This window comes from Balaenoptera ricei, chromosome 10 (assembly GCF_028023285.1).
Source record: "Balaenoptera ricei isolate mBalRic1 chromosome 10, mBalRic1.hap2, whole genome shotgun sequence".
Lineage (NCBI taxonomy): Eukaryota > Metazoa > Chordata > Mammalia > Artiodactyla > Balaenopteridae > Balaenoptera > Balaenoptera ricei.
In genome coordinates this window covers 22,952,311-22,966,783 of record NC_082648.1, presented here as the reverse complement: position 1 = coordinate 22,966,783, position 14,473 = coordinate 22,952,311, and the positions used below count along the sequence as shown (strand labels likewise).

The 14,473-nt window shown below is 40.4% G+C and overlaps 1 protein-coding gene across 2 annotated transcripts in view; it reads right to left on the bottom strand.

The window, feature by feature from the left end:
• STK38L (serine/threonine kinase 38 like) overlaps positions 1-10,441 on the bottom strand; it is a 77,264-nt gene extending 66,823 nt beyond the window's left edge. The window contains exon 1 of one of the 2 annotated variants that reach the window (XM_059935512.1): positions 10,365-10,441. The gene's annotated coding sequence lies outside the window, so the exon portion shown is untranslated. The remainder of the gene's footprint in view (positions 1-10,364) is intronic. The other variant, XM_059935511.1, reaches the window with a different exon arrangement.
• Between the last annotated feature and the right edge of the window lie 4,032 nt (positions 10,442-14,473).

Genomic DNA, 14,473 nt, shown 5'->3' with positions numbered 1-14,473 from the left:
AGCATGAGAAAGATTCTGGGAAAGGAGAAGATAACATTGACTCTTGCGGAAAACACCCAGGTGGTGGGATCTAGGAAAGAGATGGACCATGGAGTCTCAAGCTCAGAAAAGGGTCTGATTTGGAAGTCATCATCACAGAGTTGTCACTGAGGAAGATATCGGAGCATATGAGATCATCCAGACCCCAGAGTGTGTGGAGTGAGAAGAGGATTGGAGACAGAAGGCTGGAGAACACCAACCACTGAAGAGAATGAAAGTCAGCGATCTTGTGATCTGTTAAGTTTCTTATCTTTAGGTGAGGAACTGAAATCTTTAGGCAAAGACTAAACACCCACTTACCAGGGATTAGAGGGAATTCACAGTAGAGAATTGGACTATTTGACCTCTACAGCATCTTTCAACTCTGAAAATGAGTCAAAGACTTTAATTCAATCCAGTATTTCTTACAATCTGAGAAAACTTTTTATCACTGTTACAGAAAAACTAAAATCATACCTATTTTTATTCTTTGGCTTTGTTTGTCCAATGATGAAAAAACATTTTGAAGAACAAGTTTCTTATTTGATAGTGTTTTCATAAAGGGAAGGAGGACCTGGTTGACCTAGAAAGGAGAACACAGGCTCTAGAGCTAATTTCTTATCCTACTTTCCCCTCTATGCGTCCAGTTATATGGCTGGTATCAGGATGCAGTTTTACCCAAACACATGTGCCTACTTATTCTTCCTTTCCCTTTCTGCCACCTTGTACCTGACTGGGACTATACATAATCTATGGTTTTAAGTCTTAACATTTCAGACAGGTAGCTATAACTTTCACTAATATTTAAAGTGTGTTGGTTTCTGTTTCCATTTCTGCTCAATTCTAAAAACAGAGAGACACAGGTACATAAACAAGTTTTTAAACTTAAATCCAGAAATGTTTGATGAAAACAAACTGTCATTTTTGGCACAATACACCCAGGGTATTTTTAGACAGGACTACTTGCGGCTCAACTTAACCTTAAAATATGGCACTGGCCCCACCAAGTGGCACCTGGAACAGGTGTTAGAGGTGCTTGACCTCTTTCAACCATGTGCACCTTTTCTCCTGCCCCCGGCCGATGCCTCTCCCGCCCCTTGGCAAGCCTTCGTTTTCTTCCCCTGTCCTGCTTTTCGCTTTCCTCCTGGTAGTGGCCATAGATTTTATTACCACTAATGGCACTAAAGCTAACACAGCTGTCAACACCGCCGGCCCCCGCCAGAAACGCAACTGATATACACCTAACTGGGGTCTACAATGAACTTTTCGGTTGTCCTCAGAAAACAATTTAACTATATTCTGTGTCAGTGGTCCAACTCACAGGACAGAAAAAACAAATGGCTGCAGAAAGTAAACCTTTGTGAAAAGAAACCTTGAGTGCTTTTTAGCTCTGGCAGTCTAACGTCGAGGCTCAGAATCATGACTTGCAGATGCAGGTTTCTAAATGACCAAAAAAGGTGGAAGCAGGGCAAACTAGAGACAATGGCTGATACCATTTGAAGTTTAGAGTCATACTAAGTAATTACAGTATAATAAGCACTAGCATAGAGAAGATGAAAAAAAAAAAAAAAGGGCTATATCCAGAATAAAAGGACTTTAGCACTAGATATTACAATTCTGGGAAACTTTTAGGGTGCCATAAAACTTGACAGGAAAGGTAAATAATTATGTTCCTACCACAATCCCCTCCCTCAAGTCAAGTGCTCCCGAAGCCATGCTCTGATGCTGCATTCTCCTTATACGTCAACCCTACTTGCTCCGGGCACTCATCAAAGAAAAAGGTTTTAGTGGATTTCTTCTCCTCTATCTCTCTGGCTAATGGTGTCATTACCTTTTCTATTTAATTTCACAAAATGGATGCAAGAGACATTTATCCCTGGCAGCAGACTTGCAGGCTGAGTGCGAAACACAGCAGAGGTGCTTCCACGAGGCTGTAAGAAGCAACAGAAACACTTCCTTACAAAAGCTCAGAGTGCTAAAGCTGAATAAGATAAATATGGAAAAACACGGCAAAAATAAAGTTATTTTATTAGGACAAGTTCATTTATCTTATCCAGCCTCTTGCCCCAACACTAAAATAATCCCTCAACAGCCTCTTACATTCTATGCTATACTGTTTTCCTGCTGCTTTTTGGCCTGAAAAACTCCTACTCACCCTTCAAGTCTAAGCTCAAACACTACCACCTCCCTGGAAACCTTCTTTGATTCTCCCAAATAGGTGCTCCCTTTCCTTAGGTGCTCCCCTGAGTGCTCCTTCATTACAGCAGCTACATGACATTGCAATTATTTCTAAACCTCTAAGCAGCCCTGCAGGTGCCTGCCTGCTTTCTGAGTGCGCACCATGTCTTTTCATCACTGCATTTCCTGGTACTCGACACGTACCTCATAGGTAATTCAGAGTCAAAGAACTCCCTAGGTCTCAACATGAAGGGGCATCACTCATCCATCCAAGTCTCTCCTTTCCAATCCCACATGGTTTAGAACTTCATTATCTATCTCCTAGATTATTTAAATTAGTCTCTTCAATGGTCTTCCCATTTCCGGTCCCTCTTCCCTTGAATCCATTCTGTATACTCTTGCCTCTGTAACATTACTAAAGTATTGATAATACTTTAATTAAATATACCAGGTTGAGCAGTTGATGCTGCAGAGAATGAAAAGCTGAAAAACACCTGTTCCCTAAACTGAATGGGCTCAAGTCCAATAGGGCAGAGAAGTAAATAATTAACATATCATTTATCAGGTGTTATAGAGATGTTATCAACTCATGCTAATCCCTCTGCCTAGCATGTCCTTCACTCATAAATGGTCAATTCCTATTTCGCTTTATATAAGAAGCCTTCCTAATCTCTCCAGCCAGAAGCAATCTCTCCTTCCTCTGCTCCCACAGTGCCCTGTTACTTGCTTATCACTTTCTGCTTGAATTACAGTTATTTGTACCCATACATTTTGTCTCTTACTGGATTGAACCTTTCTAAATAGAAGGGCAATACATTTTACTTGTCTCTATTTTGCCATGGTACCTAACACAGTGCCCAGAAAATAGCTGATAAATGTTGAACTGTGATGATTAACCTCACTAAATTATTATGAGTCTGTGATTCCTTTAGGATTTGCCAGTATTAAGACTATCAGTGGGTCAAATACATACAATTCAAAACTGAAATTTTTCCACTCTAGCCACAAAAATAGAAAGTCTATTCTGTTTGGCGAGGTAATAGTGGACATATGGAGAATATTCTCAACCAGATTTGAAAGATGTGTCCAAATGAAATGGATCTCTATTGTAAAAAGACAACAAAAGGCAACTCCCTAGTCTTAAAAACCAGACAACTAGCCCCTGCTGACAAACAGAAAAATTAAGAAGGACAAACATGGTGTAGTATTTCCATAATGGGGGCAAGTCAATGGACAAACGCTCAGCTAAGTAAAACTGTCCACAGCTCAATAAAAACTAAATTTAATAAAACAAGATACTGGCACAAGATAATATTTCAAAAATGGTTCATTAAATAAGCTCTCTGATCTCTCAAATAACACAACTTTCCAGAGGTGAATACTTGCAGCTTATCCATTCTTTAAAATTTATAACCAATTTCCTACAACAGTGCTACTGTAAGATACCTCATCAAGCCCTTGTAAGGATCCCCAATTCTTCAATTTTACTTTTTTTTTTAAGCTAACATTTTATTGTATTGTATTGTATTGTATTTTTTGGCTGCCTTGGGTTTCGTTGCTGCACATGGGCTTTCTCTAGTTGTGGTGAGCGGGGTCTACTCTTCATTGCGGTGCGCGGGCCTCATTGCGGTGGCTTCTCTTTGCAGTGGCTTCTCTTTTCAGTGGCTTCTCTTGTTGCGGAGCACAGGCTCTAGGCACACGGGCCTCAGTAGCTGCAGCCTGCGGGCTCCAGTAGCTGTGGCTTGCGGGCTCTAGAGCGCAGGCTCAGTAGTTGTGGCGCACGGGCTTAGTTGCTCCGCAGCATGTGGGATCTTCCCGGACCAGGGCTTGAACCCCTGTGCCCTGCATTGGCAGGCGGATTCTTAACCACTGCGCTACCAGGGAAGTCCTAATTTCACTTCTGAAAAAATATCTGTCCTCCCTCCACCCCTTTCCTTCATCATAATTATTCTAGCTAAATCCAACAGTTGTGTGCAGGATGAGGTAGACAGCAATTTAACTATCATTCACCTGAATCACAAGAATTGAGAACTTAAAACATTTTATGATTTAAAATGCAGAACTAAAGCTCCAACTTCTCAATTTTGACCAAAAAAAGAAGTTCAAAGCTCAAAACTATAAGACCTTTTAAGAAAACGCTGAGCTACAATGATATATATCTGCTCCCATTTGGCTTGAATGAAGTCAGAACACTTGATCATATCATTTATTTCAACATTAAAACTGCTTAGGGCAAGAACTGTCTCACCAACTAACTTTATAGAAGCCTTAGCAAACTACCTGTAGCAGCTTTTAATCTAAAGACCCGAATTTAAGTTTGTTTTGAGGATTAAGCGAGAAAATGTGTAAAAATGCTTTATAAAACTCTAAAGAACAATACAAATGTAAGGTGTTACTAGTATTATACTTACAATAAGCTCTCTCCAAGAACAAATCCCCCTCTATAGGAAATCAGAATAGAGCTGAAATATTTCTGCATACTTTTCGCAAGAGAATTTATGCTCTACATCAAAAATGTAAATAACTCCTAAAAAAGGAGGGAGGACAGGGAAGAAAGAAAATTCAGGTGGGACTAGAAGGAGGTAAATTAAATAGCAAAGGAGAAGTTTTTGTAATAAAAAAAAGCAATATAAGAGAAAGCAAACCTGGATCTTAAGAATCAGTTTCTAACTCTACCACTTAACTATCTACTCATCTACTCATGAGGCCCTGGTCCCTTCATCCCACTAGGCTCCAGTTTCCTTGTTTGTAAATAGAGATAATAACTCAGAGGGTTGCTGTGGGGATTAAATGGGATAATATTTTTTTTGATAATATTTATATAGAGTATTTAGCACTATATCTGGTGCATAGTAAGTGTTAAGTAAATGATTACTGTTGTTGATAAAATTATTACTAGACCTGCACCCTAACTGGTGACATTCAGAAAGAAAAAGGAGCCAAGAACATGTCAGTGGGGAAGATGATATACAGAGAGCTAAGTCTACATACCACTGTTAGGAGACAGTGTTTGAGAAATACAGATTACACAGAGCATTTTTCAAATTAAATGCACAAATTACTTCCTGTGCCTCCAGGACGGCAGAAGAATCTAGAGAAGCGTAGCCAAAATCTCCGAGTCATAAAAGCTGAAGAGCGATGACTGTACAGAAGAACAAGACCAAGAAAAAACAAAGGTGCTTATTGATGTGTACAGAGGCGTCTCCGATTCCGAACTTTAGATTTTCTAAATATTCATAGACAGAATGAAAGCGAAGCTCCGTAGCAAAGACACAGCAACTCTGCTTGCCCAAAATAGATGGTATTAACATCGTGCAGAGTCATTTAAGTTTCTGCCACCTTGTTCTTCATTCTGGGGAAGTGGTTGTATCTGTGGCTGATTTTGAGGTGTTAACCATTATTAACTCCATCATATTCGGTAATTGCAAAAGCAGTAAAAGTGCCCCAAAATTAGGAAGAAGAGGAATAGAATCCCCTCCTGAGGCAGATGTAGAGATAGCAAATAACTGTAAAAGGTGAAAGAGCAATGGATGCTGCCTTTGCACATGGGCTCAGTGACTTACACACCCGTGGAATCAATAAGAATCAGCAAAAGACAAGGAAAACAGGAAACCTTCCATATGCGTGCCCAGAGAATCAGCACCAGTTTGGGTTGTCAGCTGGTCTGATGTTAATTCAGGGGAAGACAAGGAGCTTGTTTAAGAATTTAAAAGTTGAGCACAGTACAAGTACTACTATCATAAGCCACAGACAAATTGCCAAAGTTCGAGGCCTTTCTGAATTTACACAACATCAACCTGAATGGTCGGCTCACTATCTGACCTGTAACTGCTAAGGTCTTAGGGAGGCTACCTGTCTCAGTGGACTTTCAATGGAGACAAAATTAGCTTATGGGAAAAGATACCCCCAAAATTTCTATCAGCAAGGAGGTGAGAGTATGTCTGGTTTCTCTTTGAGTTTGCCCAACTCACACTCCTTTTTACTGAGAATAACCTTTCAAAACAAAACCCGTACTTAAAGGAACATGGAACTTTTTACAACAAAGCATAGTGGACTTAAAAGCATCTCCCTGAAATTATGGGCTGAAGATCCTGAAAATTTTATCAATCAGGGGGTGGTAAATGGAAATAATATGCCAGCACTGCTAATTCAAGCTGTGTGGAAAAAATTTCTTAAATTTGTTTTGCCATTTTTGTCTTATTGTAATAATATAAATACATGGGCTTTAAATCCTGGCTATTGTTCTGCCACTTTTCCCGTTAGGTTTTACGGTCATCAGGGTGTTCTACAATCTACCACACTCACACAAGGAGAGAACACTTATATTCATTCACAGAGACTGTGCCTCTGGAGCTCTACTTAAAACTATGAGTATGGTCGATCAGTGCACTGACAAAGGTCTCCATCTTGCTAGACAGGTAAGGACAGGTAAGGTACCCCTACCACTGCCTAGACATACTTTTTTTCCCTAACCTTTAAATCCAATTGAGTTTATTGTGATTTCAATACCTAGATAACCAATAACAAATGCGAACCATTCCTAAAACTTCATAATTAAAATCAGTTGGACCATTCATTCAACAAAGAAGCATTTACTGTGTAGGCCTATACTGGGCCCAGTGCAATTCTATAACACCTTTTATTTCACAATCCCAGAGAGCTTTCAAAGTTGCCCTAACATAAAGTATCAGTGATTGAACTTCTCTCATTTTAAGCATGTACAACACTCTATTCAAAACACTGCTTCAGGCATTATAAATTTAGCTGTTTGTGGAAATAAAAACTGAAAGGGCTGAGAATGACAGTCAATCATTAACTAAATTCCAAATTCACAATTCAATCCAAAAAATACCCAGTGCCAAGCAGTTTAAAAAAATTACAAGCCAAATATACAATGATTCAAACATTCCACTAGGCAAAGGAGCTAATATAGTTATAACTTCTCACTTCTAAATCCTTATGGGTATTGCTTCTAGGTAATAAGTCAAATTTATCAAAAGTCCCACTCAATGATTACATTTAATCTGCACCAAGAGCAACTTCCAAAAAGAGATTAAATATCTAACATGCCAAAAATAAGTCATTTACCTGGGTTTTTGCTATCTTGGAGCTCTTTCTAGAAAATAGATCCCTAAATTTAGGTGCCAGAGGAATGTATTTTTCCAAATCAAGTCTTTGAAACTACAGACCTGAGAAAGGCTATCAAAAGCGGGAGATAAAATAAGGAGAGTGGTTAAGCACAGGGATGCAAGTATAAGCCAGAATGCCTGGGTTGGAATCCTTGTTTTACCATTTTCTAGGTACCTCAGTTACCCTGTCTGCAAAATGGGAATAAAAACACCTACTCCATACAGTTGCTGTAAGGATTAAACCCAGGTAGATCAGTACTGTAAGGGTTTAGCAGCAAGCAGCATTATATAAAGTGTTTGCTTATGATGACTATCATATGACTAGCTCATCCAAATCATCTACACAAATGCCTTTCCCTGCTGAAAGCCTTCCTTAATTGGTCTAGTAGAATTTAACCCCTCCCTCCTTGGCTTCTCCACAAAATGCACTGTGTACTGTAGTTATATGGGTATATTTCCCTCCCATGAGGTTGGAGACAGAGACCACAGTTCATCTGAGTGTACAGGACAGCAAATACTGTTCATTGTTGCCCTTCAGTTTCCTCTCTCTAAAGGTTCTGAACAACAATACCCTGTCAATTAGCAAACCTTTACCTGGAGAAAGGAGCTTTATGTAATCAGCACACTTAAGTACTGGGCATACCTTGCTAAATGTTCTCTTAAGACTTAAACAAACATTTGAGGGGTTGGAGTGGGGGGAAAGAAGGATTCACTTAATATTTTTTTAACTAATGACCAAGGTTATCTTTTTAAATTAATTTTTAAAAATTTCTTATGCTTTAAAAGCTTATTCTCATTTTTTCATTCAAAAAGTCTATGGTGCTTTTAATATAAAAATACAGTAGCATAATTTCTGCATATGTCAAGTCTACTTAATCATAACTTGACCATCTGCTGATTTTAACACTACTTTGAGATGCCAATCTTTCTGGCTTTGATTTGTGCCCTTTGATTTGTGCCCTCTTTTCTCTCTCAAAAAAGTGCCACACACATGGAAAAAAGCTTCCAACTTATCCCAGATCACTGGGAAAACACTTTCTAAAGTGTTATCCTACTTCACTAACATAATGATGTTGCCCTTACTTTGAGAGGACAGAACTTTTCTGAAAACAAATGGCTGAATTGAGTCCATTGCTCTGTTACCGCTTTCTACAAAGTACAATTCTTCCTCTGTTTTTATAGAGTCTTACCTGTTGAAATTAATTTTTTTCTGGCATAAAAACTGCTGAGGACACCTTCCTAGTTGCACAAGTATTCCTGGCCTCTACTCTTTGATTTATTTTAAAACAAACTCAAAAACAAAAGGCTAAAGAAGAATTGCACTCACTTAATGTGGTTTTTCTAAGTCTAATTTTTTCATTCCCCAGTGGCACAGCCTTTCAAAGGATTACACAAACTACACCCAATTTGTTTCTCATTCTAAACATAACCCAACCAATGGGGAATGTTATCAGCCATCTTAACAAGGAGAACACCACAAAGCTAAAACCAAACCAAAGATCAAACCAAAAAAAAAAATCTTTATCCATTGTACCTCCTTTGAGATCAGGACTTCTTTACATAAAGGTACTTTGACATACCTATGCAATGAACAAATGTCATCATAATTTAACATCCTATTTTGGACTAATTTCTCTCCCCTCAAATAGTCACAAGAATGGCCAATTCACATACAATACCTCTCAGCTACTGGCTACAGAGTATAATAAACTTAATTGTTTTATATATCCTGAGGCATACAAAGAAAGGCCAAACAAACACAAAGAGGTTTCCAGTATCTTATATACATTTATGATTGAGACAAAGAACTTTCAAAAACCTGCCCTCAGTAAGCAAAGCTGGGCTTAAACCACAATAAACCCTGCCTTTAAGTAGGGAGACCTGACAAGTTTAAGCCCCCAACCCACTCACATCCCCCAAAAGACTAAGTCTCACTCCCTTCTTACAGCTAGGAGGCATAATTAAAACACTTAAAGTTGTTTCCTCAGAATTTAGTAGTAATAAAGCTAATACTCAGGCCACCTTCTCCGAGCAATCGGCCTCTATCAAAACTTATCACAAGTTGCATGAAATAGACAGGAGCGTTGGTTTTGCATTTTATCAAGTGAAGAACAACAGCATCACACTTTTTGGAGAAGCCACTACTCCCAGCACCACCAGCTCTCCCCGCCCCCCTCCCCATTTTTTTTTTTTTTTTTTTTATGTCTTTCCTCCAAATTTACAATCTGAAAAGCGGTCCCACGAAACAAAAGTAGTATCAGTAAACGGGAGTCCACTGGTTTTGAAAATAAAGTTTGTTCTTTTGCTATCAACCTGACAACTTTTTAAAGGTGAAATGTCTCCTCCTCAATCGGGCACAACCTTCCCTATTCCCATACCAAACAACCACTCATTTGCCCCCGATAGTAAATGTGGAAAAATGGGAGTGGGAGAAAATGATGTTGAAAAGAAGGGTCTAGGGTTCCAGTGGTAGGGACGGATTTTGAGACCGGTTTTGAACACTCCGTGCCTTCTGGGAGCTGGGCAGCTTTACTGTGTCTATCTGAGAAATGTTTAGCAATCTGACGCATCAGTTTTTAGGAATGGTACACAAACAGCCCCCACAATCTAAGAGCCATGTCCAGAATACTTCCCCTCGGTGGCATCGGCTGAGGGCAAGGGACGGGAGAGCGGGGGATACAGGAGAGGATCCGCGACATTTGTTATTGTTTATGAAGCCCAGGCAGGGACCGGGAGCGTGGTGCTCGGGGGCCGAGGAGTGGAAGGCGAAAGGAGCCGGGAAGGACAAAGATGCCTCCCGGGGCTGCAGGCCACCTCTCCGGGCACCCGGTGCCAGTACCACCCCGGGAAACAAGAGGGCCAAGGCCGTCGCCGGAGCTTCACCGGAGACATTTCCAGTCCCGAAATTAGCCCGGCTTTCCCTGGACACCCAAAGACACCTAAGATCGTCTCCCGCTCCCGCTCGCAGAGTTGGGGCCGGCGCGGCGAGCCGAGCGCACCAGCCCCCTCCGCCGCGGAGCGCCGCATCCGCGCACTCACCTGCCTCCGGTCGCTCCCGCGGCCGGCTCAGCCTCCGCACGGGCCGCAACCGACCCGGCGCCAGTCCGCTCCCTTCTGCCCGCTCCGCCCTCGCCCCGCCCCCGGGAGGTGGGACCCGCCGCCGCGCCGGAATCTCGGGGCGGCCTCCCTGAACTCTCGCGAGGCCTCCCTGCTCCGCTTCTAGGTGGCTGGGCTGGTCTGACTCGGCCCTGACGTCATACGCACCACAGCCGGAAGTAGCCTTCTGTCGTCAACGCAGCCAGCCCACCTACCGCCCCACCCACCTGCACCTAGTGAATTCGTGACTGACCCTGGAGGGGTTGTTTGAAGAGTCACCGTTTCCCTCCCTCATCAGCCTCACCTCACTTCCCTCTTCTCTGCTCAAAGCTAGTTCATGCCACTCTTGAGAGTGGCCCAGTGTGCTGCCACATTAGTCACATGTCCTAAATGTCGCCAGAGTTTTTCTTGATGCTTCACAATGCAATGTGAATGTTAGAGGAGGAAAGGGGCTTAGAGATCATTTCAATTATTTTTTTGGAACATAACTGTAGAGCAGAGTAGGAAAATGTGATCAACAAAAATGGATTGACTGACCTAGTTGCCTAGGTAGTAGCTGTGGAGTCTAGAAGCCACCCAGCTTCCTTGATCCTTTTCTTTTCATCATGACTCAACTGTAGAGACTTGAGAGGGATTCACATTTGGAAAAGCTACCAAAAAAACTCTGCGGCATTCATGAAAAACTTGCTTGGGTTATCTTGGAAAATCTAAAATAACTGACAATACTGGGCTGCTTATTTAGGATCAGAGAACTATGAGGAAAATCACCTGCCTGTAGCATGACTCAGAAAGGATGGCTTTGGGAAAATGATGCGTTTGAGTTTTTATTGGGCAAGCCAAACAAAAGAATCGTTCCCAATTATTGTTGACAAATTATCTTCTATCTGAATAGTGGAGATTTTATAAAATACCATTTACTTTTAGTCTGTTAAGACAGTATACAAAGCTAGTACTGTGCTTGCAGAAAATATAATTCAGAGATGCCAATCATTATCTTTAAGTTTCACTAGGAGCAGGTGACACGTACGAAAGACTTAGGGAAGAATCTTAACATCACTTCTATTTTTTTTCTACACTCTGTGCTTTTTCATGCATAGCTTGATAGCAGAAAAAGCACTATGTAGTCTGGTAATTAGTGTATTCTTGGGGAAATCAGTTCATTCTATATCATATGGTCGTTTTGAGGCTCAAATGACAATTGCCATATGCGAGCATAAGAGGTTTAATTGTGATCAAACATGCTTGACAGAGGCCTGTACACCTCTCTCCCTCCACCACGCACATACTACTTCAAGTGGGTAGGATTAAGAACAATTTATGGAGTATTCTCTAGCAAATTTATGTTTTCAAATGTGCCGTGCTATTTTCATGGAGTTAGAGTAATAGGGACTTGTCTAGGTTGTCAGACTAGGATAACATGAGGCAGGCTAAAGCTTCGACTTTTAGTTTCTTAATTCAGGCCATTCCAAATAAATTCCCCCTGGTTGTTGAAGGTACCTGACCTGAATCAAATTAGAGCCAACTGCTCTTTTGGAAATCTATGGACCCCTTTTCAGAACAGTGTTTTTAAATGCCTAAAATAAACTACCTAGGGCTATAAAGGAACTTGATTATACTAATATACAATTTTTAAAATAGTAAAAAATGAGGTTTTGATATAATTCTGTAGTAGGCAGCTTCTAAGATGATTCCCAATAATCCTCACCTTCTGGTATTTCTGTCTTGCACAATCCCCTCCTCTTGAGTGTGGGCTGAACCTAGTGACTTGGTTTGGGTTTTTTTGTTTGTTTGTTTTTAAGTTTTTTTGATGTGGACCATTTTTAAAGTCTTTATTGAATTTGTTACAATATTGCTTCTGTTTTATGTTTTGGTTTTATGGCTGCGAGGCATGTGGGATCTTAGCTCCCCGACCAGGGATCAAACCTGCATCCCCTGCATTGGAAGGCGAAGTGTTCACCACTGGACCGCCAGGGAAGTCCCTGTGACTTGGTTTTGAAAAAGAGGATCTGGCAAAAATGATGGGGTGTTACTTCCACGATTAGATTACAAAAGACTCTGGCTTCCATCTTGTTCATCTTCTCTTGCTCCACTTCTTACTCACTCTGATGAAAGCCAGCTGTCAGGCTGTGCCCTGTCTTATGGAGAGGCCCATGTGGTACAGAACAGAGCAAGGTCTCCAGTCAACCGCCACTGAGGAATTGAGGCACCCAGTCCAACAACCCATGAGGAACTGAATCCTGGCCACAGCCACAAGTGAGCCTGGAAGCAGACTCTGTCCCAGTGGAACCTCGAGATGACTGCAGCCCCAGCTGACACCTTGACTGAGCCTGGTGAAGGACCCTGAGCCAACAGACCCAGCTAAGCCTTGCCAGATTCCTGGCCCCCAGACACTGTGAAATAATACGTATTTATTTTTTAAGCCACGAATTTGGGGGGACAGTTAATTTATTACACAGCCATAGATAACTAATAGTTATATATTTGCTTCTTTATTAATGCATTAAATTACAAGATCAATACCTACAGTAATTTTGCAGTAATGATGCACATAAACAATATTTTGAGATATCTGCACCAATTTTAATGTGGTAGAAAATATGTGTGAGTTCTATTGGGGGCAAAGTCACAGGTTGCTAATATTAACTGTGGTTTGCTGACTACCTTCATAATGGAAGAAATGCTAATTTTCAATTAGGTAGGGCTTAGTGAAAAATACATTTATGCATATATATTATTATTTATGCCTAAGTTATATATATATATCTGTATAATGTGTATATTTATTTTTTCCTCAAAGTTCACAGACCCAGATTAAGAACGCTTAGTCTAAATAATAGATATTTTGGTAGGGCTTTCCCAAACTCTTATTATCAACTCTCTTATTATCAATTAGAATTAAATAAACCCAGGTAACCATGGCCATTGCAAACTGTATTAACCTACAGTTGAATATGAATTTTTATCCCCTTTCCCTTGTTCCCTCTTCTCCAAATCTATGCTAAGTGTAGGTAGACAAGCTAAAATTGTAGGCCAGAGAGAGAGAAAAATCATGATGAAAATCTTTTCAGCACCCAGAATTCATCTGATTTTTGTTTTCAGTGTGTGCAATTTAGTATTACTTTTACTCCCCTAGGCCTACCACATAGTAAATAACCAAAGAATGCCAAATGATGGTAGTAAATGATAACAGAAGGAAACTATCAATAAAACTCTTCCATATAGAAAACACAGAAACATAGAAAAGTTGCTTTCCTATATATGCAGCTTTGCAACTGTGGGATATGGTCAAAGCAGCATTTAGAGAACAACTTACTACTTTAAATGCATTTAACAGAAAACACAAAAATGTAAAAACAAATGACTCAAGCTCTCAATTCAGGAAACCTGAAAAAGAAAACAAAATAAATCCAAAGAAAATAGAAGGATGTAAAGATTAGAGCAGAATCCCTTCCAGATGTCCTGGCCCTTATGTGTACCAAGTATTATAGATCAAATACATAATCACTCCCGTATATAACTCTATTTTTCAAATGGACATAAATTCTGTTATGATTAACAAGTTCAAATACAGTTCTGAAATATAAAGGCAGACATTAATGTAACAGGGAATTAAAAACAAGTCTGAAATTGACAAATAAGATGATTCTTTGAAAAGTCAAGGAAATAGGAAAAACTTTGGCAAGACTAATTGGGGGTGAGCGATGGTGGGGGGAAGGGGGCAGGGGGAGACACAACTAGCAAGAATGATAATAGAGATGTAACTGCAGATATGGAGTTTTTCTAAGCATTACAAAATTATGATTAAAAAAGAGAGAGGCTATCAAGACAAGCTGGCTGAACACTCGCCTCTGTGTGAGTAGGAGCAATGTTCATTCCTGATTAGCTCCATGGATAGACCAAGAAGAGTAGCTAATATTTACTGAGTTCTCTCTGTGTGCCAAGCATTGTGCTCTTTGCATGTACTGTCTCATTTAATCTTTACAATAAGCCAGTGAGTTAGGTATTATGGTCTCCAGTTTATAGATGATGAAACTGAGGCTCAAAGAGCTGTA